The sequence below is a fragment of the Loxodonta africana genome, chromosome 13 (genome assembly GCF_030014295.1).
Source record: "Loxodonta africana isolate mLoxAfr1 chromosome 13, mLoxAfr1.hap2, whole genome shotgun sequence".
Taxonomy (NCBI): domain Eukaryota; kingdom Metazoa; phylum Chordata; class Mammalia; order Proboscidea; family Elephantidae; genus Loxodonta; species Loxodonta africana.
In genome coordinates, this window is record NC_087354.1 from 78,575,654 (window position 1) to 78,603,372 (window position 27,719).

Consider the following 27,719-nt stretch of genomic DNA (forward strand, 5'->3'; position numbering starts at 1 on the left):
CTAAAACTGATGTTGGTTATTATTTATTCATTCTTGCATCCATTCAACAACTGACATTGCCTATAGTGTGTTAGACATGGTGGTATACACTAAAAGAAAGTGAAAATTGACCTGAATTCCATTTCCAATCATGTAAATAATTAACTGAGGACAATCAAAAAGTGCAGAACTAAGAAAATGACCTAAGAGTTATAGTTCTTTACTTATTAATTTATTCTTTCATTATGTTGTCAGTGTGAAAATGGCTTGAGGGAGGTGTCTGACCTCCTCCAACCCCACAAGGGGGAAGGAAAACCAAGATCAATAGCCCAAGGCCTGTTCCTATGAGGTGAAAATCAGACAAGCCTCCTCTCCCCATCATCTCTACCAATTCTGACACCAGCTGGTCCTCCCACAGCATTCTCTACTGGGTTTGATAATTCGTTGCAATGGCCACACAGAACTCACAGACCATACTCACAATTATGGGGTTTATTAGGGAAGTAACAGTTACAATTCAGGCTCAAGAACACTCAGTATACAGTTCTTCCATCCAAATAGGCTCTCCCCAGCTGTGCTCGCAGGTGCGCCTCTCTCTGGTCTTCAGCCTCTGCCCAAAGGCACTCAGCTTTCTCTTTCCATAGGCCAGGAAGCCCACAGCGCTGTCTCCTGCTGCTAGATCTCTGCTTCATGTCTTTCCTTCCTTGTCAGTGGTGGGCTCCTCCTCTTTCCTCTGGAATTGGCTCTCTTTTAAGGCAAAACTGACCAATCCCCTTGGTAGGTCTCAATTACCCTATCACACAATCACCTGGGTGGGAGTTACAAGACCATGGCTATAAATACCACACAGAAAGTAATTAATCAGCACCACAGTCAGCATGTATTATATGTCCATTGTCTTAGTTATCAAGTACTGCTATAACAGAAATACAAGTAGATGGCTTTAACAAACAGAAATTCATTCTCTCACAGCTTAGAAGGCTAGAAGTCCAAACTCAGGGAGCCAGCTCTCTGGGAAGGCTTTGTTTCTCTGTTGGTTCTGGACGAAGGTCATTGTCATCAGTCTTACCCTAGGTGTTTTTCAGTGCAGTGACCCGGGGTCCAAAGGATACGCTCCACTCCCAGCACTTCTTTTTTGGTGGTATGAGGTCCCCCTACTCTTTGCCTGCTTCTTTCTCCTTTTATCTCTTGGAAGATAAAAGGTGATGCAGGCCACACGCCAGGGTAACTCTCCTTATACCTGATCAGGGCTGCGACCTGAGTAAGGGTATTGCAACCCACCCTAATCCTCTTTAACATAACCTAATCTTGCCCCATTAACCACAGGCAGAGATTGGAATTTACAACACGTAAGACAATTATATCAGATCACAAAATGGAGCAGAATCACGTAACACTGGGAATTGTGGCCTAGCCAGATTGACACATATTTTGGGAGGACGTAATTCAATCCATGACAGTCCACTTTACTGGAATACAGTACAAAATATGAAGTCACTTTCCTGCCATCATGAAGCTTACAATCATTGCAAGAAGAAGCATTATCCAACCCTGCAGGTACCACTGAGAATCTAAGCATATAATGTCTTAGATACATCACCCTGCACTGGTAAATGGGAAGAAGCAATTATATTACGACTAATGAATCTGAAAAAAGAAGTTCAGCTTCACAGAGCATCCAAGAAATGAATGTGATAACAAGAGTTATCTTTGCCCACCAAATAGGAGGAACTAGGAAATGTTGGAGCAACTGACTGAGAATGTGGAGATACAGGCATGGTTATAAAAGCTACCTATGACTATCTGTCATAAGTGCAATTGTGCAGAATAATCAGAAATGTGGATGTATTTTAACCTGTCAATTCCACTGCTAGGAGTTGATCATGAAAAAATAGATTAATCTGAACATGATTGAAATAAAACAAGACTCATCAATGAGACTAAAAGGGTACACCAGCCCAGGACCAAGGATGAGAAGGCAGGGGGAGACAGGAAAGCTGACAATGGAGAACCCAAGGATGAGAAGGGGAGAGTGCTGACATGTCATGGGGTTGGCAACCAATGTCACAAAACAATACGTGTATTAATTATTGAATGAGAAACTAATTTGCTCTGTAAACCTTCATATAAAGCACAATTTAAAAAAATTGTAAAATTTAATTAAAAAAGAAAAAAACAAGATTCATCATAGTCGTAGCAGTCATAGCCTGAAAAACAGTCTGTCATCTGCTACAGGGTTTTTAGCTAGGGGACAACTAAACTGTAGGGAACTGCCCAACTTAACTAAGGCAAATTTCTAAATGGAATACATTGAAAACAATATTATAAGAAAATATTTATTTACATGGTAAGATAGTATGATATATCACTGAAAAGTAAAAGCTGGCTACAAACAATATTTAGGTATGGTGTTGTTGAGCAGAAAAATATATCAGTAAATAGGAATGGGTTTGAAAAGAAGTTTGAAATGCTACCAGTAGTTAACTTTTGTTGGGTATAATAGCTATATTTATATTTTTATTTTTTCTGTGTTTTTCAAGTGGGTTACAATATATTTGGTTGCAATTGGTTACAATATATAAATGTATGTCTGTATGGAGCCCTGGTGGCACAGTGGGTTAAGAGCTTGGCTGCTAATCAAAAGGTCAGCAGTTCAAACCAACCAGCAGCTCCTTGGAAACCCTATGGGGCAGTTCTCCTCTGTCTATAGGGTCGCAAGAAGTAGGAATAGACTTGACAGCAATGAGTTTTTTGTGTGTGTGTGTGTTTTAATTTTATGTATATATATATATATATATATATATATATACATACAGAGAGTTTTTTTTAATTAGTAGAAAAAAGTACTAAGTAAGCAAATAAAAATGTCTTACCCCATACTAAGGGTATATGACAAAACTGCTAGAGTTCCCTAGCACATGTTATTTTTCTCTTTCTTAGTGATAAAATGCCTGCCCTTTTTTTTTTTTTAACTGGGCATTAAAACTCAGAATAAATACTTTATTGCCGGAGGCGGAGCCAAGATGGCGGACTAGGCAGACGCTACCTCGGAGCCCTCTTACAACAAAGACACGGAAAAACAAGTGAATCGATCACATACATAACAATCTACGAACCCTGAACAACAAACACAGATTTAGAGACGGAGAACGAACTAATACGGGGAAGCAGCGATTGTTTTCAGAGCCTGGAGCCAGCGTACCAGTCAGGTACGGCACAAGCACAGAGAGCTGCTCCACCCCCCTGAACTAACCCCGCGAGGGGGACCAGCCAGTTCCGCGGGCGGCGTGGGACGCAGCCGGTAGGAGAAGTCCCCGGGAGGCAGTGACTGGTCTTGGAACGGGGAGAGCAGCGTCCCAGCCGGGGAACCGTCCCGCCGGGATTTGGACTGGACGCAGGTACGGCATAAACACGGAGACCTGCTCCACCCCCCTGAACTAACCCTGGAGGGGGTCCAGCTGGTTCGGGAGGGCAGCGTGGGACGCAGCCGCTAGGAGAAGTCCCCGGGAGGCAACGACTGGTATTGGAGCGGGGAGAACAGCGTCCCAGCCGGGACACTCGGTCATGGCACAAACACGGAGAGCTGCTCCACCCACCTGAACTAACCCCGGGAGGGGGCCCAACCGGTTCTCGGAGGCGGCACGGCAACGCGGCTGGAGGGACGAGAAGTCCCTGGGAGGCAGCGACTGATTTTGGAGTCGAGAGTGCACCATCCCAGCAGGGGAGCCTTGACGCTGGGCGTGGGGCTGGAAGCGGAGGATCTGACCGTGACTCCAGCGGGCCAGACGCCCCGGGGGCAATCTCCACACAGCCAGCACACATAGGCAACGCGCCCCATGGGAATCTCCGATATGATAGTCATTCCAAGCAAGACAAGCAACTCTGGCTATGTTCTGAGGTGCTACTCTCCTATCTCTCTGTTCCCTCCCCCACCCTCCCCAGGCGGCTTCATTAACATCCGAATAGCCTGAGCCAGAGGGAGAACTCTGATAGGGATCTGACTGCATTTTTTTTTAGCGGATTTTCTGGAAAAACTAGTTTCCCAGTGATGGCTCGGAGACAACAATCCACATCTAACCACTTAAAGAAGCAGACCATGACAGCTTCTCCAACCCCCCAAACAAAAGCATCAAAATCTTTCCCAAATGAAGATACGATCCTGGAATTATCAGATACAGAATATAAAAAACTAATTTACAGAATGCTTCAAGACATCACAAATGAAATAAGGCAAACCACAGAAAAGGCCAAGGAACACACTGATAAAACTGTTGAAGAACTCAAAAAGATTATTCAAGAACATAGTGGAAAAATTAATAAGTTGCAAGAATCCATAGACAGACAGCATGTAGAAATCCAAAAGATTAACAATAAAATTACAGAATTAGACAACGCAATAGGAAGTCAAGGAGCAGACTCGAGCAATTAGAATGCAGACTGGGACATCTGGAGGACCAGGGAATCAACACCAACATAGCTGAAAAAAAATTAGATAAAAGAATTAAAAAAAATGAAGAAACCCTAAGAATCATGTGGGACTCTATCAAGAAGGACAACCTGCGGGTGACTGGAGTCCCAGAACAGGGAGGGGGGACAGGAAACACAGAGAAAATAGTTGAAGAACTCCTGACACAAAACTTCCCTGACATCATGAAAGACGAAAGGATATCTATCCAAGATGCTCATCGAACCCCATGTAAGATTGATCCAAAAAGAAAAACTCCAAGACATATTATCATCAAACTCACCAAAACCAAAGATAAACAGAAAATTTTAAAAGCAGCCAGGGAGAAAAGAAAGGTTTCCTTCAAGGGAGAATCAATAAGAATAAGTTCAGACTACTCAGCAGAAACCATGCAGGCAAGAAGGGAATGGGACGACATATACAGAGCACTGAAGGAGAAAAACTGCCAGCCAAGGATCATTTATCCAGCAAAACTCTCTCTGAAATATGAAGGTGAAATTAAGATATTTTCAGATAAACACAAGTTTAGAGAATTTGCAAAAACCAAACCAAAGCTACAAGAAATACTAAAGGATATTTTTTGGTCAGAAAACCAATAATATCAGATACCAGCACAACACAAGGTCACAAAACAGAACGTCCTGATATCAACTCAAATAGGGAAATCACAAAAACAAACAAATTAAGATTAATTAAAAAAAAAATACACACAACAGGGAATCATGGATGTCAATAGCTAAAAGATCACAATAATCAAAAAGAGGGACTAAATACAGGAGGCATTGAACTCCCATATGGAGAGTGATACAAGGCGATATAGAACAATACAAGTTAGGTTTTTACTTAGAAAAATAGGGGTAAATAATAAGGTAACCACAAAAAGGTATAACAACTCTATAACTCAAGATAAAAGCCAAGAAAAATGTAACGACTCAACAAACATAAAGTCAAACACTATGAAAATGAGGATCTCACAATTTACTAAGAAAAACGCCTCAGCACAAAAAAGTATGTGGAAAAATGAAATTGTTAACAACACACATAAAAAGCCATCAAAATGACAGCACTAAAAACTTATTTGTCTATAATTACGCTGAATGTAAATGGACTAAATGCACCAATAAAGAAACAGAGAGTCACAGACTGGATAAAGAAACACGATCCATCTATATGCTGCCTACAAGAGACACACCTTAGACTTAGAGACACAAACAAACTAAAACTCAAAGGATGGAAAAATATATATCAAGCAAACAATAAGCAAAAAAGAAGAGGAGTAGCAATATTAATTTCTGACAAAATAGACTTTAGACTTAAATCCACCACGAAGGATAAAGAAGGACACTATATAATGATAAAAGGGACAATTGATCAGGAAGACATAACCATATTAAATATTTATGCACCCAATGACAGGGCTGCAAGATACATAAATCAAATTTTAACAGAACTGAAAAGTGAGATAGACAACTCCACAATTATAGTAGGAGACTTCAACACACCACTTTCGGAGAAGGACAGGACATCCAGTAAGAAGCTCAATAGAGACACGGAAGATCTAATCACAACAATCAACCAACTTGACCTCATTGACTTATACAGAACTCTCCACCCAACTGCTGCAAAGTATACTTTTTTTTCTAGCGCACATGGAACATTCTCTAGAATAGACCACATATTAGGTCATAAAACAAACCTTTGCAGAGTCCAAAACATCGAAATATTACAAAGCATCTTCTCAGACCACAAGGCAATAAAACTAGAGAAAAGATATCAAATACTTGGATAATGAACAATACCCTCCTGAAAAAAGACTGGGTTATAAAAGACATCAAGGAGGGAATAAGGAAATTCATAGAAAGCAACGAGAATGAAAATACTTCCTATCAAAACCTATGGGACACAGCAAAAGCAGTGCTCAGAGGCCAATTTATATCGATAAATGCACACATACAAAAAGAAGAAAGAACCAAAATCAGAGAACTGTCCCTACAACTTGAACAAATAGAAAGTGAGCAACAAAAGAATCCATCAGGCACCAGAAGAAAACAAATAATAAAAATTAGAGCTGAACTAAATGAATTAGAGAACAGAAAAACCATTGAAAGAATTAACAAAGCCAAAAGCTGGTTCTTTGAAAAAATTAACAAAATTGATAAACCATTGGCTAGACTGACTAAAGAAATAAAGGAAAGGAAACAAATAACCCAAATAAGAAACGAGAAGGACCACATCACAACAGAACCAAATGAAATTAAAAGAATCATTTCAGATTACTACGAAAAATTGTACTCTAACAAATTTGCAAACCTAGAAGAAATGGATGAATTCCTGGAAAAACACTACCTACCTGAACTAAGACATTCAGAAGTAGAACAACTAAATAGACCCATAACAAAAAAAGAGATTGAAACGGTAATCAAAAAACTCCCAACAAAAAAAAGCCCTGGCCCGGACGGCTTCACTGCAGAGTTCTACCAAACTTTCAGAGAAGAGTTAACACCACTACTTCTGAAGGTATTCCAAAGCATAGAAAATGACGGAATACTACCCAAATCATTCTATGAAGCCACCATCTCCCTGATACCAAAACCAGGTAAAGACATTACAAAAAAAGAAAATTATAGACCTATATCCCTCATGAACATAGATGCAAAAATCCTCAACAAAATTCTAGCCAATAGAATACAACAACACATCAAAAAAATAATTCACCCTGATCAAGTGGGATTTATACCAGGTATGCAAGGCTGGTTTAATATCAGAAAAACCATTAATGTAATCCATCACATAAATAAAACAAAAGACAAAAACCACATGATCTTATCAATTGATGCAGAAAAGGCATTTGACAAAGTCCAACACCCATTTATGATAAAAACTCTTACCAAAATAGGAATTGAAGGAAAATTCCTCAACATAATAAAGGGCATCTATGCAATTTTTTTTTTTTTTTTTTTATGCAAAGCCAACAGCCAATATCACTCTAAATGGAGAGAACCTGAAAGCATTTCCCTTGAGAACGGGAACCAGACAAGGATGCCCTTTATCACCGCTCTTATTCAACATCGTGCTGGAAGTCCTAGCCAGGGCAATTAGGCTAGACAAAGAAATAAAAGGTATCCGGATTGGCAAGGAGGAAGTAAAGTTATCACTATTTGCAGATGACATGATCTTATACACAGAAAACTCTAAGGAATCCTCCAGAAAACTACTGAAACTAATAGAAGAGTTTGGCAGAGTCTCAGGTTATAAAATAAACATACAAAAATCACTTGGATTCCTCTACATCAACAAAAAGAACATCAAAGAGGAAATAACCAAATCAATACCATTCACAGTAGCCCCCAAGAAGATAAGATACTTAGGAATAAATCTTACCAAGGATGTAAAAGACCTATACAAAGAAAACTACAAAGCTCTACTACAAGAAATTCAAAAGGACATACTTAAGTGGAAAAACATACCTTGCTCATGGATAGGAAGACTTAACATAGTAAAAATGTCTATTCTACCAAAAGCCATCTATACATTTAACGCACTTCTGATCCAAATTCCAATGTCATATTTTAAGGGGATAGAGAAACAAATCACCAATTTCATACGGAAGGGAAAGAAGCCCCGGATAAGCAAAGCACTACCGAAAAAGAAGAAGAAAGTGGGAGGCCTCACTCTACCTGATTTCAGAACCTATTATACAGCCACAGTAGTCAAAACAGCCTGGTACTGGTACAACAACAGGCACATAGACCAATGGAACAGAATTGAGAACCCAGACATAGATCCATCCACGTATGAGCAGCTGATATTTGACAAAGGACCAGTGTCAATTAATTGGGGAAAATATAGCCTTTTTAACAAATGGTGCTGGCATAATTGGATATCCATTTGCAAAAAAATGAAACAGGACCCATACCTCACACCATGCACAAAAGCTAACTCCAAGTGGATCAAAGACCTAAACATAAAGACTAAAACGATAAAGATCATGGAAGAAAAAATAGGGACAACCCTAGGAGCCCTAATACAAGGCATAAACAGAATACAAAACATTACCAAAAATGATGAAGAGAAACCCGATAACTGGGAGCTCCTAAAAATCAAACACCTATGCTCATCTAAAGACTTCACCAAAAGAGTAAAAAGACCACCTACAGACTGGGAAAGAATTTTCAGCTATGACATCTCAGACCAGCGCCTGATCTCCAAAATCTACATGATTCTGTCAAAACTCAACCACAAAAAGACAAACAACCCAATCAAAAAGTGGGCAAAGGATATGAACACACATTTCACTAAAGAAGATATTCAGGCAGCCAACAGATACATGAGAAAATGCTCTCGATCATTAGCCATTAGAGAAATGCAAATTGAAACTACGATGAGATTCCATCTCCCACCAGCAAGGCTGGCATTAATCCAAAAAACAGAAAATGATAAATGTTGGAGAGGCTGCGGAGAGATTGGAACTCTTATACACTGCTGGTGGGAATGTAAAATGGTACAACCACTTTGGAAATCTATCTGGCGTTATCTTAAACAGTTAGAAATAGAACTACCATACAACCCAGAAATCCCACTCCTCGGAATATACCCTAGAGATACAAGAGCCTTCACACAAACAGATATATGCACACCCATGTTTATTGCAGCTCTGTTTCCAATAGCAAAAAGCTGGAAGCAACCAAGGTGTCCATCAATGGATGAATGGGTAAATAAATTGTGGTATATTCACACAATGGAATACTACGCATCGATAAAGAACAGTGACGAATCTGTGAAACATTTCATAACGTGGAGGAACCTGGAAGGCATTATGCTGAGCGAAATTAGTCAGAGGCAAAAGGACAAATATTGTATAAGACCACTATTATAAGATCTTGAGAAATAGTAAACCTGAGAAGAACACATACTTTTGTGGTTATGAGGGGGGGAGGGAGGGAGGGTGGGAGAGGGTTTTTTATTGATTAATCAGTAGATAAGAACTGCTTTAGGTGAACGGAAAGACAACACTCAATACTTGGAAGGTCAGCTCAATTGGACTGGACCAAAAGCAAGGAAGTTTCTGGGATAAAATGAATACTTCAAAGGTCAGCGGAGCAAGGGAGGGGGTCTGGGGACATGGTTTGCGGGGACTTCTAAGTCAATTAGCAAAATAATTCTATTATGAAATCATTCTGCATCGCACTTTGAAATGTGGCGTCTGAGGTCTTAAATGCTAACAAACGGCCATCTAAGATGCATCAATTGGTCTCAACCCACCTGGAGCAAAGGAAAATGAAGAACACCAAGGCCACACGACAACTAAGAGCCCAAGAGACAGAAAGGGCCACATGAACCAGAGACCTACATCATACTGAGACCAGAAGAACTAGTTGGTGCCCGGCCACAATAGATGACTGCCCTGACAGGGAGCACAGCAGATCAGTGGGATACAGACCCCAAATTCTCATAAAAAGACCAAACTGAATGGTCTGACTGAGACTAGAGGAATCCCGGCGGCCATGGTCCCCAGACCTTCTGTTGGCACAGGACAGGAACCATCCCCGAAGAAACTCATCAGACATGAAAGGGACTGGTCAGCGGGTGGGAGAGAGACGCTGATGAAGAGTGAGCTAATTATATCAGGTGGATACTTGAGATTGTGTTGGCAACTCTTGTCTGGAGGGGGGATGCGAGGATAGAGAGAGAGGGAAGCAGACAAAATTGTCAGGAAAGGAGAGACTGAAAGGGCTGACTCAAGAGGGGGAGAGCAAGTGGGAGTAGGGAGTGAGATGTATGTAAACTTATATGTGACAGACTGATTGGATTTGTAAACGTTCACTTGAAGCTTAATGAAAGTTAATTAAAAAAAAAATACTTTATTGCCCAATTTCGCTTGAAGCAAGTGGCCATGTGACAAAATTATGGCCAATGAAATATAAGCAGAAGAATCGTATACAACTTCCAGAAAAATTGTGGAGTCTTGTAATATTAATGTTAGTAATCATTTAGGATATCAGAAGACATTTTTAAGAATAGAGAGGAAATGATTAGAAGAAAGTGGCTTAAGCTATAGAATTTTTTTATACAAATAGCTAGAGAATCTGAAGCATTTGTATCTGGAAAGGTACATTTCCTATGCTGTTTCTTTTGTTAAATAATGTAAAAGTCTTCAATAGCATTTTGTTTATAAAGACAAATATGAAATGTTGGCACTGTCGAACACTGATCTCAGGCCCACCTTTAGACACTACAGAACTTGTACTGAGTTCTCCCGAGTCCCTGGCTGCCTAAGGACAACAGGGGAAGGGCATAGAAATTCTAATGATGCTTTTAGCTGCTCATTATGGAAAATCTTACCCAAAGTATTTTAACCAATAAGAATATATGTTATTTCATATAACAGAAGGTCTGGAAGTAGGTGGTTCCAAGGTTGGTTAAAACATTAGCTCAATACAGCCAAAGATCTAGCTAAAAATTCTGTGATACTATTGGCTTTTCCCTCTTGGTCTCAAGATGGCTGCAACTGCTCTAATTATCAGAGCCTCACATAGCAATGTCCAAAGGCAGGAACAAAAAAAAAAAAGTTTTTTTTTTTTTTTGAACAGGAATCTTTAAATTCTACTGTCCAGGACACCCATGCCTAAACCAATCATTGGTGAGCACAGTAGAATGATCTTAATTGGCTTAGATCAACCTACATTCCACCTGAAAAACTGGGGTGGGGCCTGAAATGTATAGGGATGCCCAATATCTTTTAAAATTGTTGGACTAAAATAAGGATGGGACATCTAACTGTGGGGTTGGTCATGCTCACTGAACATCGATATAAAGAACAGAAATTGGCCCATCTAAGTTTCTCCCCAGTCCATGTACCCAACTGCTGCTGAGTTGATTCTGACTCATAGCAACCCTATAGGACAGAGCAGAACTGCCTCATAGGGTTTCCAAGCCTGTAAATCTTTACAGAAGTAGACCAACACATCTTTCTCTCACAGAGCAGCTGATGGGCTTGAACTGCCAACTTTTCAGTTAGCAGCCAAGTGCTTTAACCACTGTGTCACCACAGCTCCTCCAAGTCCATGTAAGTATCTTCTAAGTATAATTATTGAAAAGATTTATTAGGAGATTCACAGAGAGGGCAGAGCCAACATGGCTCTATAGACAGTAACACCACACCATTCCTCCACAGCAAAGACCCAAAAAACTAAATAAAATAGACACAAATGTCAGTCCTGGAACCCTAAGTGTCAAATGCAGAGATAAAGAACTCAGCCAAGCACTGAATGTAATAAGAAACTGACAGAGAACAGAGGGCAGGGAGAGATACGTGCAGAGGTCCCCTACCAGCTAATGCAGCAGGGATTGGCCATCTTGAACTTTTGTCGGAGATCAGTGGACAGGAAGTATGGGAAAGCAGCTTCACAGAGCTGCCAGCAGGAGACAGAGCACCCAGTAACCAGCAATACACGCTTTTCCATCCCCCATCTTTCTCCCCCCTGCTCTACCTCCACTGCTTTCTAGCTGGCTGTGGTTGCTCAGTCGGCCAGGAAGTGCAAGGTCTGTGCCACTTGGATTTGCCCTGCCCACATCAGATTTCTGCATACAGGTAGTACGGGAAAGCAGTTTTACAAAGCTCCCAGCAGGAGACAGAGCACCCAGTAACCAGCCATATATGCTTTCCCACCCCTCACCCTCCTTCCCCCCACCACTTGGGCTCTTCTGCTTCCTGCTGGCTGCAGTCTCTTGGCTAGGAGGCACTGGCTTCAGCCCTGTGTCTCTTGGATTCACCCTGCCCACACTGGCCGACTCCCTGAGTGCCATTTGTTTGTTACCGATGTTGCTTTTTCCCACTTCTTTTGGTTTCTTCCATGCTTCTCACCACCTCCCCCTCCTTTCTCTTGAACACCTGGCTCTGTGTGACATCTTTGCTTCTTGAAATGCTGTGAAATGCTGCTGAACTGGGGAACTGCTACCTTGGCCTGCAAAGCCATGTTGGTGGGGTCCCTGGGGCTTTTTTTGTGTTGTTTTGTTTTGTTCTGTTTCTCCATTTGTTTGTTTTCTTTTTCTTTTCATGGCTTGGGAGCCCCTTCTAGCCGGGCTGCACTACACAGCTTTGGAGCCACTTCCCTGGTCTGCACAGCTGCATCGGTAGGATCCCTGGGGGCATTTCTTTTTTTCTTTTTGCCTTTTGGTCTTTCTTATTTTTCTCAGATTCTCGTCTCTCTACACTTACCTTCTTTTCCTGTCTCTTGAATACCCGGCACTGTGTGACATCTCTACCCCTTCCAGCAAGGCTATGCTGCATGGCCTGGGAGCAGCTGCCCCAGTATTCGCAGCCGCACAAATGAAATCCTTGGGGGCTTTTCTTTTTTCTAATTTGTATTTATTTATTTTTCTTTTTCCCCTTTTGTTTTTTTCTCCATTTCTCAGTTTCTTATTATTCACTCCAACGCCAAGCTCCCTTAGCACTAGTTTTTTGTTTGTTTTTTATTTCTGATTCTCTCTCCTCTTTCCCATACCCATCTTAGCTCCACACATCACAATCTCACCTCTCCTTCCAGCGTACCTGCACCATGCACTGAATATAACACCCCCGAGAAGCACAAGCACAGCCTACTGGAATTGCCCTGCACTGAATCCCAGCCTGCCCTTTCAACCCTAGTGCATGCCACAAACAACTCATCCCAATCCCTCTCCTTCTGCTGGACCTGCCCTGCTGCACCATAACTGAGCAACTGGCCCTCCCATTGGACAAATAGGTGAAAAGTGTCATGCTCAAGGATGAGCAAACAACAAAGAGTGCACAGCCTGCCTGCTCAGTCACAACCAAATAAAACAAAAACGCAGGACAAAACAAATAAATCTACAGTCCATAAATGAAGGGAATAACTACTGAATGTCCTGAAGACAGCAGACGATATCAAAACATTTTTTTTTTTTAAAAAGGACAGGATGGTTCCATTAGGCATACAAAATAAAAAACCAGATGATTTTCTGGTGGAAGAAAAGGCACCAGAACTACCTGATAGGGAATTCATATCTCAAATATTCAGAGCTATCCACGGGTTTTGAAGCAAAAAAAAGACAAAAATTAGAAGAAAAAAATAGACAAATTCATGGAAAATACAGACAAAAAATGGAAGGACTCAGGAAAATAATACAAGAACTAAGTGCCAAAATAAATACACAACTAGGACAATCATACAAAAACAACAATTAGAAATCCCAAAGATAAACAGCAAGATTTCAGAAACGGACAGTGTCATAGAAAGGCTGAGGAGCAGGTTTAAAATGATGGAAGACAAGATCTGTGAAATTGAAGGCAAACACTTGGATACAACTGTGTTTGAGGAAAAATCTGAAAAAAAAGAATGAGGAAATCCTGAGAATTGTGTGGGACATAATCAAAAGAAAAAAATTGCAAGTGAGTGGAGTTCAGAACAGGGGAGAAAACACAGAAAATTTTGAAGAATTGTTGACAGAAAACTTCCATAATATCATGAAAGATGAAAAGCTGACCATCCAAGACTCAATGAATCCCATATAGGATAGACCCCCAAAAGAAAATCTCAAACGCATATCATAATCACACTCACTAAAACCAAAGAAAGAATCCTGAGAGCAGCTCGAAAAAAACAAAAAGTCACATACATAGGGGAAATAATAAGACTAATTTCTGATTATTTGGCAGAGACCATGCAGGCAAGAAGGTAATGGGATGACATATATAAAACCTTGAATGAAAAAAATTGCCAACCAAGAATAATACATTTTGCGTAACTCTTATTCAAGTATGATGGTAAAATTAGGACATTTCCAGGTTAAAAAAACTAAGGAAATATGTAAAAACCAAACCAAATTTACAAGAATTATTAAAGGGAGTCCTTCGGTCTGCAGACAAACAACATTGGACCACAGCCTGAATCTAGGACGCAAGATTGTACCAGCCAGGTACCAAACTAGGAAATGAATTCTCAGGGACTATCCAAAACCAAAAGAACTACAACAGGGAACCAGAAAGTTTAATCTATAAATGACAACAATGTCAAAACAATAAAAGAGGGAATAAACAGTATAAGTATAGAACTTTATAATGGAGAGGAAGGAAAGGTAACACCAGGTAATAGTAGACTGGTTCAGTCTATCTACCCTGGAAGATAAGGGTAACTTTCAAGGTAACCACAAAGATAGTTAACAAACCTACTCACCAAAATAAAGAAGAAAACATAAAGTCTCAGTAAAAACAAAAGAAATGAAAAAAAAAAATCCACAAACAAAATGAATTCACCACAGAAGAATAAGAGGAACAAAGAAAGTGTCAGCAGCACACACACAAAAAAATAAACCTTTTTTTCAAAAGCACTACAAAATGACAACAATAAACTCACATCTATCAATAATTACACTAAATATACATGGCCTAAATGCCCCCATAAAAAGAAAGTGACAAAATGGATAAAAATAAAAAACAGGATCAATCAATATGTTGTCTGCAAGAGACACACCTTAGAAACAAAGATGAAATTTATTAAAAATCAAAGAATGGAAACAAATACATCAAGCCAACAGCAACCAAAGAGCAGGAGTAGCAATACTAATCTCAAATGAAATACACTTTAAAACAAAATCCACCATAAAAGACAAAGAAGGGCACTATATAAGGATTAAAGGGATGACCCATCACAAAGACTTAACCATAATAAACATCTATGCACTGTATGACAGGGCTCCAAAATACACAGAACAAACTCTAACAGCACTGAAAAGAGAAATTGACAATTCCACAATAATAGGAGGAGATTTCAACACACCGTTCTCAGTAAAGGACAGAACATCTAGAAAGAAACTCAACAAAGATACAGAAGAGCTAAAGGGCACAATCAGCCAAATCGACCTCATAGACATATATAGTACACTCCACCAAACAGCTGCAAAGTACACATTCCTTTCCAACACACATGGAATGTTCTCCAGAATAGACCACATCTTAGGCCACAGAGCAATCTCAACAAATTCCAAAACATTGAGATAATACAAAGTATCTTCTCTGACCACAGTGCTATCAAAGTAGAAACTAACAAGAGGAAGAACAAGGAAAAAAAATCAATTACATGGAAACTGAACAACACCTGCTTAAAAACCACTGGGTAATAGAAGATATCAGAGATGGAATGAAAGAATTCTTAGAATCAAACGAGAATGAAAATACATCATACCAAAACCTTTGGGTCACAGCAAAAGCAGTGCTCAGAGGTCAATTCATAGCAATAGATGCACACATCAAAAAGAAAAGAAAGGGACAAAATCAAAATATTAGCTACACAAGTTGAAAAAATAGAAAGAGAAAAGCAAAAGAAGCCCGCAAACACTAGAAGAAAGGAAATAATAAAGATCAGAGCAGAAATAAATGACATAGAGACATACTTTTCACAATAGAAAGAATCAACAAAGCTAAAAGTCTGTTCTTTGAAACGATCAACAAAATCCACAAACCACTGGCCGAACCATCAAGAGAAAAACAGAAGAGAATGCAAATAACCCAAATAAGAAATGCAATGGGGGACATTACAATAGACTCAACAGAAATAAAAAGAATCATAACAGTATTACAAAACACTATACTCTAACAAATTTGAAAACCTAGAGGAAATAGACAAATTTCTAGAAACACACTACCTACCCAAACTAACACAAACTGAAGTAGAAAATCTGATCAGATTCATAATAAGAGAAGAAATTTAAAAGGTAACTAAAAAAAAACTCCCAACAACAAAAAAAACCCTGACTCAGATGGCTTCACTGGAGAATTCTACCAAACATTCAGAAAAGAGCTTTCACCAGTACTAATCAAAATATTTCAGAACATAGAAAAGGAAGGGATACTTCCAAATTCGTTCTATGAAGCTTGCATAACCCTGATACCAAAACCAGGCAAAGACACCAAAAAAAAGAAAACTACAGTCCAATACCTCTCAAGAATATAGATGAAAAAATTCACAATGAAATTCTAACCAATAGAATTCAGCATCATATCAAAAAATAATATAACACGACCAAGTAGGATTCATACCAGGTATGGAAAGATGTTTCAACTTCAGAAAATCAATCAATGTAATCCACCACAAAAATAAAAGGAAAGAAAAGAACCACATGATCATCTCAATCGACACAGAAAAGGCATTCAACAAAGTCCAACACCCATTCCTGAAAAAAACTATAATAGGTATAGAAGGTAAATTTCTCAACATAAAAAAGGGCATCTATGCAAAACCAGCTTCTCGGATTATTTGCTCAGCATACAGATTAAATAGGTATGGTGAAAGAATACAACCCTGATGCACACCTTTCCTGACTTTAAACCAATCAGTATCTCTGCCTCTTGATCTATGTAAAGGTTCCTCATGAGCACAATTAAGTGTTCTGGAATTCCCATTCTTCGCAGTGTCATCCATAATTTGCTATGATCCACACAGTCGAATGCCTTGGCATAGTCAATAAAACACAGGTAAACATCCTTCTGGTATTCTCTGCTTTCAGCCAGGATCCATCTGACATCAACAATGATATCCCTGGTTCCACATCCTCTGCTGAAACTGGCCTGAATTTCTGGCTATGCCCTGTCGATATACTGCTGCAGCCGTTTTTGAATGATCTTCAGCAAAATTTTGCTTGCATGTGATATTAATGATATTGTTCTATAATTTCCACATTCGTTTGGATCACCTTTCTTGGGAATAGGCATAAATATGGATCTCTTCCAGTCAGTTGGCCAGGAAGCTGTCTTCCATATTTCTTGGCATAGACGAGTGAGCACCTCCAGCGTTGCATCTGTTTGTTGAAACATCTCAGTTGATATTTCATCAATTCCTGGAGCCTTGTTTTTCGCCAATGCCTTCAGAGCAGCTTGGACTTCTTCCTTCAGTAACATTGGTTCCTGATCATATGCTACTTCTTGAAATGGTTGAACATCAACTAATTCTTTTTGGTATAATGACTCTGTGTATTCCTTCCAACTTCTTTTGATACTTCCTGCATCATTTAATATTTTCCCCATAGAATCCTTCACTATTGAATTTTTCTTCAGTTCTTTCAGCTTGAGAAACACCAAGCGTGTTCTTCCCTTTTGGTTTTCCATTTCCAGCTCTTTGCAAATGTCATTATAATACTTCACTTTGTTTTCTCAAGCTGCCCTTTGAAATCTTCTGTTCGGTTCTATTACTTCATCAATTCTTCCTTTTGCTTTAGCTGCTCGACTTTCAAGAACGAGTTCCAGAGTCTCCTCCAACATTCATCTTGGTCTTTTCTTTCTTTCCTGTCTTTTCAATGACCTCTTGCTTTCTTCATGGATGATATCCTTGATGTCATTCCACAACTTGTCTGGTCTTCGGTCACTAGTGTTCAATATGTCAAATCTATTCTTCAGATGGTCTCTAAATTCAGGTGGGGTATACTCAAGGTCGTATTTTGGCTCTTGTGGACTTGCTCTGATTTTCTTCAGTTTCAGCTTGAACTTGCATATGAGCAATTGATGGTCTGTTCCACAGTCGGCCCATGGCCTTGTTCTGACTGATGATATTGAGCTTTTCCATTGTCTTTTTCCACAGATGTAGTCAATTTGATTTCTATGTGTTCCATCTGGCGAGGTCCATGTGTATAGTCACCGTTTATGTTGGTGAAAGAAGGTATTTGCAAAGAAGAAGTTGTTGGTTTTGCAAAATTCTATCATTCGATCTCTGGCATTGTTTCTATCACCAAGGCCATATTTTCCAACTACTGATCCTTCTTCTTTGTTTCCAGCTTTTGCATTAAAATCACCAGTTATTATCAATGTATCTTGGTTGCATGTTCAATCAATTTCAGAAAGCTGGACTATATGAAGAAGAACGGGGCATCAGGATTGGAGGAAGACTCGTTAACAACCTGCATTATGCAGATGACACAACCTTGGTTGCTGAAAGTGAAGAGGATTTGAAGCACTTACTAATGAAGATCAAAGACCACAGCCTTCAGTAAGGACACACCTCAACATAAAGAAAACAAAAATCCTCACAACTGGACCAATGGGCAACATCATGATAAGCGGAGAAAAGATTGAAGTTGTCAAGGATTTCATTTTACTTGGATCCACAATTGACAGCCATGGAAGCAGCAGTCAAGAAATCAAAAGACACATTGCATTGGGTAAATCTGCTGCAAAGGACCTCTTTAAAGTTTTGAAGAGCAAAGATGTCACCTTGAAGACTAAAGTGTGCCTGACCCAAGCCATGGTATTTTCAATCACGTCATATGTGTGTGAAAGCTGGACAATGAATAAGGAAGACCGAAGAAGAATTAATGCCTTTGAATTGTGATGTTGGCGAAGAATATTGAATACACCATGGACTGCCAGAAGAAGGAATAAATCTGTCTTGGAAGAAGTACAACCAGAATGCTCCTTAGAGGCAAGGATGGCGAGACTTCATCTTACATACTTTGGACATGTTGTCAGGAGGGATCAGTCTCTGGAGAAGGACTTCATGCTTGGCAAAGTACAGGGTCAGTGGAAAAGAGGAAGACCCTCAACGAGGTGGATTGACACAGTGGCTGCAACAATGGGGTCAAGCATAACAACGATTGTAAGGATGGCGCAGGACCAGGCAGTGTTTCATTCTGTTGTGCATAGGGTCGCTATGAGTTGGAACCAACTCGACGGCACCTAACAACAACAGCATGCAAAACCCAAGACTGACATCATTCTTAATGAAGAGAGACTGAAACCTTTCCCTCTGAGGACAGGAACAAGACAAGGATGCCCTTTATCACAACTCCTATTTAACATTGTGCTGGAAGTCCTAGCTAGAGCAATAAGGCAAGAAACAGAAACAAAGGGTATCCAAATTTGGTAATGAAGAAGTTAAACTCCCCCTATTTGTGGGTGATATAATACTATACACAGAAAACCCAAAAGACTCCACGAGAAAATTACAGGAACTAATAGAAAGATTCAGCAGTGTCAGGATACAAGTTAAACACACAAAAATCAGTTGGATTCCTATAGACCTATAAAGAGAATGATGAAAAGGAAATTACAAAAACAATGCCATTTAAAATAGCCCCTAGAAAAATAAAATACTTAGGAATAAATCTAACCAGGAATGCAAAAGACCTATACAAAGAAAACTACAAAACACTACTGCAAGAAACCAAATGTGACGTACATAATTGGAAAAACACACCATGCCCATGGACAGGTAGATTCGACATCATGAAAATAACAATTCTACCCAAAGTGTTTTACAATACAGTGCAATCCCGATCCAAATACCACAACACTCTTCAAAGAGATGGAAAAGGGAAGAAGCCCCAGATAAGTAAAATGCTACTGAAGAAGAAGAACAAAGTAAGAGGACTCACACTGCTTGACCTCACAGCTAAGGTAGCCAAAACAGCCTGGTACTGGTACAAAGACAGATACTTTGGCCAGTGGAAGAGAAATGAAAACCTAGTTAATAAATCTATCCAACTATGGTTGTCTTATCTTCAACAAGGGCCCAAAGTCCATCAAATTAGGAAAAGACAGTCTTTTTAACAAATTGTACCAGCTAAACTGGATGTCTATCTGCAAAAAAATGAAATAGGACCCATACCTCACACCTTATACAAAAACTAATTCAAAATGGATAAAAGATCTAAATATAAAGCCAAACACTATAAAGTTCATAGAAGAAAAAACAGGATCAATGCTAGAGGCCCTAATACACAGCATTAACAGGATACAAACTATAACAGATGACACACAAACTCCAGAAGATAAGCAAGATAACTGGGATCTTCTAAAAGTTAAACACTTATGCTCATCAAAAACATTACCAAAAGAGTAAAAAGAGCGAAAAATTTTTTTGGCTATTACAAATCAGACAAAGGTCTAATCTCCAAAAGCTACACGAAAGTCCAACACCTCTACAATAAAAAGACAAATAATCCAATTAAAAAATGGGCAAAGGAAATGAACAGACATTTCACCAAAGAAGACATTCAAACAGCTAACAGATGTATGAGGAAATGCTCACGATCGCTAGCCATTAGAGAAATGCAAATCAAAACCATAATGAGATACCATCTCACCCCGGCATTACTGGCACTAATCAAAAAAAAAACAGAAAATAACAAATGTTGGAGAGGCTGTGGGGAGATCAGAACTCTTATGCACACTGGTGGAAATGTAAAATGATACAATCATTTTGCAAAACAATATAGTTCTTCCTTAGAAAGCTAGAAATAGAAATACTATATGATCCAGCAATTCCACTCCTAGGGACATATATCAGAGAAAGAAGAACCATCACACAAATAGATATATGCACACCCATGTTCACTGAAGCATTATTCACAACAGCAAAAAGATGGAAACAACCCAGATGCCCATCAACAGATGAATGGATAAACAAACTATGGTTCATACATGCAATGGTACATACACACAATGATAAAGAACAAGGATGAATCTGCAAAGCATCTCATAACAAGGATGAATCTGCAAAGCATCTCATAACATGGATGAATCTGGAGGGCATTATGCTGAGTGAAATAAGCCAATCCCAAAAAGACAAATATTGTATGAGACCACTACTGTACAAATTCATGAAAGGTTTACACACAAAAAGAAACCACCTTTGTTTCTTTGTTTAGGAGGGATTGGAGGGGTAGGGATGGAAAAATAAGAGATAAGTGGTAACTTTGGTGAAGGGTAGGACAGTACACAATAGTGGGGAAGCCAGCATAACTTGTACAAGGCAAGGTCATGGAAACACCATAGACACATCCAAGCTCCCCAAGGGGCTGAATTGCTGACCTGAGGGGTGAGGGGACCATGGTCTCAGGGAACATCTAGCTCAACTGACATAACATAGTTCATAAATAAAATTTTCTGCATTCTTTCTTGGTGAATAGCGTCTGGGGCCTTAAAAGCCTGTGAGTGGCCATCTAAGATACTCCACTGGTCTCACCCCTTTGGGAGCAAGGGAGAATAAAAAAAAAACTAAAGATTCAAGGAATAGATCAGTCCAAAGGACTAATGAACCACATCTACCACAGCCTCCACCAGATTGAGTCCAGTACAAGTAGATGGTGCCCATCTACACCACTGACTGCTCTGACAGAGATCACAATAGAGGGTTCCAGACAGAGCTGGGGAAAAATGTAGAACAGAATTCCAACTCGAAAAGAAAGACCAGACTTGGTGGCCTGGCAGAGACTGGAGAAACCCTGAGAGTATGGCCCCCAGGCTCCCTTTTAGCTGAGTAATGAAGTCACTCCCAAGGTTCACCCTTCATCCAAAGATTAGACAGCTCCATAAAACAAAACGGGACTAAAGAGGCACACCAGCCCAAGGGCAAGGACTAGAAGACAAGAGGGGACAGGAAAGCTAGTAATAAGGAGCCCAAGGTCAAGAAGGGAGTGTGTTGACATGTCGTGAGGTTGTTAATCAATGTCATAAAACAATATGTGTACTGTTTAATGAGAAGCTAGTTTGTTCTGTAAACCTTCACCTAAAGTACAATTAAAAAAAAAAAGAAAATGTGATTCACAAAATTTAAAAAAAAGATTTATTTTTTCTAAGATGGAAAAAAAATACACACATTTACAGACTAAAATGTGTGTAATACACAATGAATATAAATAAATTGTCACTATACAAAATGTTTTATAGTATGACAGAAATATAGAAAACAACAATTATTCTTGAAAGTAATGACAGTTTTAATGATATTTATGTAATGGAAAACAAAATCACAAAGACATTTAGATAGACCTTTTTGAAAATCCGTGCCATAAACCTGACCTCTCTTAATGCTATCACTTTTGTGTTGTTTTGCTTTGTAAAGTACAACTAAAAGCAAAATGTTCAGCTAAGTGACATTTTATGGGTGCTGTCCCTGCCAGGGCCTAAGTTTGATCCCCTGGGAGCAAGTAATGATGTCTGGGAATTCAATAAGTTGCACTGGGCCAAGCCTGTACTTTTCCCTCAGTGCTCCATTCCAGTGAGAGACTTCAGTGCTAGGAGCAGTCTCAACTTTGTCTGAAGTTTTCTACAATAATAAGTACAACAGGATCTACAAAAACAGTTAATAATCAAAATGTTACAAAGGTTTTTCCATCTGTTTTTAATAATATAAAATAATGTGTGGCCTTATGAGGGTTCATTTGAAAGATTTTTTTTTTAACTCGTAAGCTTTCATGTCTGAAAGATGTCTTAGAAATGACCCAGTCAATCTCCTCAATTTATAGATGAATAACTTGAGGACCAGAAATCTCAAAGACCACACAGTAAGTGCAAGAGGCAAGAAGCACACCGGGTCTTCTGGTTCGGCATTCTTTCCACTTCTGCCTGCTATTTCAATCATTTTAGTAATTTTATTTATACATGTTAGCAATGCCAAACTTTAGAATGGCAAAATCTAAATGGTATTGTATTACAAATAAATCACTCTTTGTTTTCAAAGAAAAGCAACCATAAATGATTTTTGGAAACAAGAAAAATTATATTTTATGTAGGTACTTTATCTGTTACAATAAAGCTTAGGGCAGAGAGAACCAACGCCTTCATGAATGTTGAGAAATTTAAGAAAAATTAAGTTTTATTACTCAGAATATTTATGCACATATTAAATAAAATTTAAATACATATATTTGAATTTTATTTTATAATCTTTTAAATTTTAATTACTTAATAGTATCTATATTCTAAATTTCACAATTCTATGAAACTCTCCTTTCTGTCAATAATAGTGGTGGCCATCAAATAGCTGAGTTCCAACCAGGTGCCAGGTGCTTTATAATGAAGTCATATCACGAGTATATTTACTTTACATGCACTCGACTTTTAGCTAAGACTTAAATAACATTTCCAGGTACTTTTCTATATATGCTAATTTACTGCTCACAAACCCTTCAGAGATTGGTATTGTTACTATCCCTATGGATGCTGATGGTTACAAGGTGGCTTCAGCAGCATGGAGCTTCATATCCTTCAAAAAAAAGCTCATAACATGGAGGAAGAGAGAAACTTCTTGTGAGAAGTTCCCAGAAGCCTTTCCTTGAAGCCCCACAGAACAGCACTGGGTTATACACCCTGAGAAAGCAAATGTATGGGAAGTGGGCTCTGCCAAAAAGGAAGGCCGGGGGATGGAAGAGCCTTTGTACAAGAAGAACTCTATCACTAGCTATGGCTTCATAACAAATTGCTCCAGAACCTTGTGGCTTCAAATACGTATTATTTCTAAAGAATGCATGATCTGTGCCAGATTCAACTTCTCTAGGCTCAGTTCACTAATGCATTCACAGTTCACTGTACATGAGCTTTTGCAAAATTAGTAGAGAACCACTGAGAATCCTGGGTCAATTTCCTTTGGAGCATTTCTCCTTATTCTTCTTTTTCATTTCCATCATTTAGGTCTGGAACCAGGTATTGACCTATGTTTTGTGAAGTTCAGAATCCTGGCCACCTCGTAGTACCAGGCCCAGGTGAAGTACGTGTTCAGGAATGATTTCTGCTTCAGTTCTAGCACCTGGCATTTGGTTGTAGGAGTAACTCATTTTCTGGGTAGAGTAACCATGGATCCATTTCACTGCCAAGTTGCGGCTCCATTTCTGATCATTTTGATGGGTGAATGAGAAGAGCTCCTTTGAGAGTTTTCTATCGACTGACCTAGTTTGCCTAAGGAATTGGAGCATGTAAGTACATTACTGTTCAAGTGGAGGCATGCTACGCTAATCACAATAGACAGTGTATTCCTATGAAATATATATTATTTTAAAGAACAAAAATAGGTCAGTAACTGTAGTTCTACAAAATTTATTGTTTGTAGAACTTCTTCTCACTTCTTCAGTACATCATACTTGCCATGTTTTAGAAGGTAGTTACGGTTCTTTCCTTACTAATGTAATCCACAATTTAATTCCTGCCTTTGGTAGCCCTATTTCTATTAGATTGATGTAGTTTTGGTTAATTTTTACCACTGAACATGGAAATAATATGAAGGTGAAGGTATTGTCAAATCCCTACACAGATGCTCATTTAATCTCCCTTCTTTGATGATATAAGAAAACTGAGACTGAAAAAGGCTAAGTGACATATCTAAGACTGAACAACTAACAACGAGAACATGAAACCAGATTCCAGAAATGTCCTGCCTTTTGCAAACATTAGGAAAGGAAAACAGCCCTTAATGAACATATATGTCTTCACTGATATCCATATTAACGCCATGGCCACATACCCCTGTCTGTGGAGAGAAGAAAGAAAGAAGGGGCTGTAAGTTTATTAACTCTAACAAGTTGGAATAAGTAAAAGTCTTATAGCTTCTTAACTTGCTTTATCATGTGTGAGGAAAAACACTGGAAATCCTGGTGGCGTAGTGGTTAAGTGCTATGGCTACTAACCAAAGTGTCAGCAGTTTGAATCCGCCAGGTGCATCTTGGAAACTCTATGGGACAATTCTACTCTGTCCTATAGTGTCGCTATGAGTCAGAATCAACTCGACAGCACTGGGTTTGGTTTTTTGTTTTTGGGGGGTTTTTTTTTTGAAAAACATGGAGTATGCTGGAAGAGGTGGGAGTTTGGTGGGGAGAATGAGTAAGTTGCACCACAGGAAGCTTGTTGTTAAGTGCTATCAAGTCAATTTCAACCCATAATGACACCATGTCACAAATTTGAATTGCCTTATAGGGTTTTTTAGGTTCTAATCTTTACAGGAGCACATAGCCAGGTCTTTCTCCCTTGGAGCCCCTGAGTGGGTTTGAACCACCAATCTTTCAATTAGCAGCCCAGAGCTTAATTGCTTGTGCCACCAAGGCTCCTTACAGGAAGCTTAGTCATGGATATACAGTGCTCAGACCAGAATATCTATTTTCTCCATCTAGTAGCCATCCTAGTAACTGCTTACCTATTTATAAGGAGGAATAGCTAGAGGAAGAAGTGTCGGAGAGATTTTTGTTTGTTTGTGTATTAGGGATGACAGAAAAACATAGCACACAGTTATAATTGTGGGAATAATGTAGTAAAGAGGATTATATTGATGTCACGGGATAAAGAAAGAGAAAGGAAAACTGCCAGACTGATACAGTGCTGTCCCTGAGCAGGTGAGATGAAGAGAATATAGGATCTAGTGTACAAGTGGGGGATTGGCCAGTTGAAGTACATGCTTCATCTCTGTATCTGGTGGGAAGGCAGGCATTTCATCTCAGTAACGGGAAGGGAGGAAGAATACATGGGTACAAATGCTGGCATGGGTGGTAGATGTGGTAAATGGAGTTTACAGAAAGTCTCTTCTGATTCTATTTAAATTCTGTTTTATGATTTTTTTTTAAATCCATAAAACTGTAATGTTTTCAGACAGCAAATAGTTAGGGAGGGTTTCGGATATGGATCTTCTCTCATCTATAATTAATGTGAATTATAGATCACATTGCAGAGTCCTTCCAAGACCCTCCCCAAAGATAATTAAGTATTCACTTAATTTTAATGACGCATCTGTGACTTATTAGTCCTGGGTGGGTGACTTATTAGGGGAGCTCTCTTCTCCATGTAATAGAAAAACAGCCATCATGAAATTTAGGTATTATTTCCCACCATTTCCATTTATTATCTTTGTTCTACTTGCATTTTTACTGTTACCCTTTATGCTCAGTGATGAAAAGAAGCTGTTCTATGAAGCCATTGATTAAATCATTTTAATTAATCTGAAAAATATTATAGTGATGTCTTTGAAATGGCAACCCTGGTGGTGTAGTGGTTAAGTGCTACAGCACTTCAAATCAGCCGTTCAAATCCACTCCTTGGAAACTCTATGGGGCAGTTCTACTCTGTCCTGTAGGGTCACTATGAATCGGAATCGACTCGACGACAGTGGGTTTTGGTGTTTTTTTTGGGGGGGGTCTTTGAAAAAGAATCAGTTTAATTTAATAATAATAATAGTAACAATAGCAACAGAATTAATCGTGTACTTATATACTGCTTAACACTTTACATGGGTTACATTAATCTTCACAATAACTCTGTGAGTTAGGTACTGTGGTACAATGGGTTTCTCTTACATGGTCTTTCTGGCCCAGTTTGCAATTACCCCAAAACAATTGGTTAGGCCACAATCAATCAAGTGATTGGTTAGTGTGCTATCCACATAAGGGGCTTGCAAGATTGGTCAGTTTACCATCACCTTTATAAGAATTGGCTGGGGGAGGCAGCACCCAGTAGTAGATCTTTACAAGGATTGGCTGGGGAGCCCCACTTAGCAGCTGACTTTTACCTGGATAGGAGTCAGAGTTAGGGAGCCCACCTTGTAATTGGCAAGGAGTACATGGGGTAGCCTGTAAGAACCCTGGAACCTGAGGGCAGAGCTATCCTGATCAAGAAGAGAGCTGCCCTAGCGTTGCCCTAAGGAAGACCTGTCTCAGTTTCACATAAGCTGCCCTGGTTGGCAAAGGGAGAGATGCACTTTATTCTTCAGGGACCTTCCCAGACCTTGCCCTCAGACCTTTCCCTGAGTTGTATCCTGAGTTTCCTGACATTTACCTTAAGTTGCATCCTGAATTGTGTCCTGTTACTTCTGCATTGGCACCCTAATAAACCATGTAACTGTGAGTATAGTTTCTGAGTTCTTTGTGGTTGCTGCAGCAAACCCAGGAGAAAAATAGAAAAAGCTAAATAATAGAGAAGTGGGAAGTTGGACGGCAATGGGTTTCGTGTTTTTGGGTTTTGGAGAAAGTGGAGGTCTATTTCACCTCTGCTAACAGGGATCAGCTTTATGCTGATTCTGGTTCACAATGTTGTCCTCATAGGTACTTTATAACACTCATTAGAGAATGAGGTTTTAAATGGCTACATAACTTGATCAAGTTCACACCTATTAAGTCATGGAGCTGGAATTCAAATGTAGGTGGTCTGAGTACTCTGTATAACCACTTTAGCTTAAGGAGAGACCCAAGGAAGGGATCTACCCTTTGAAACTGGTAAAATCTAGGTGGATTGTTGGTGGCAGTGATATTGTCAGGTGTGTGTATACATGCTTGTGGAAAGTGGCTAAGAATGCTCTCATATGTAGGTTTCTATTTTTTTGCAAGTGCATATCTAATGGTTTGGAAAAAACAGCGTCCCCTTTTGTTTGATCCTGAAATCTACTTCTTTTTATTAACACTTTGTCTACTTAACAACTGGTCCTTGGAGAGTTAGAGGGGTTATCTATGAAAATATTTCTATCCAACTATCCAGACATCTATTTTAGTGGGTAGAGAAGGAAATCATATTCACGGG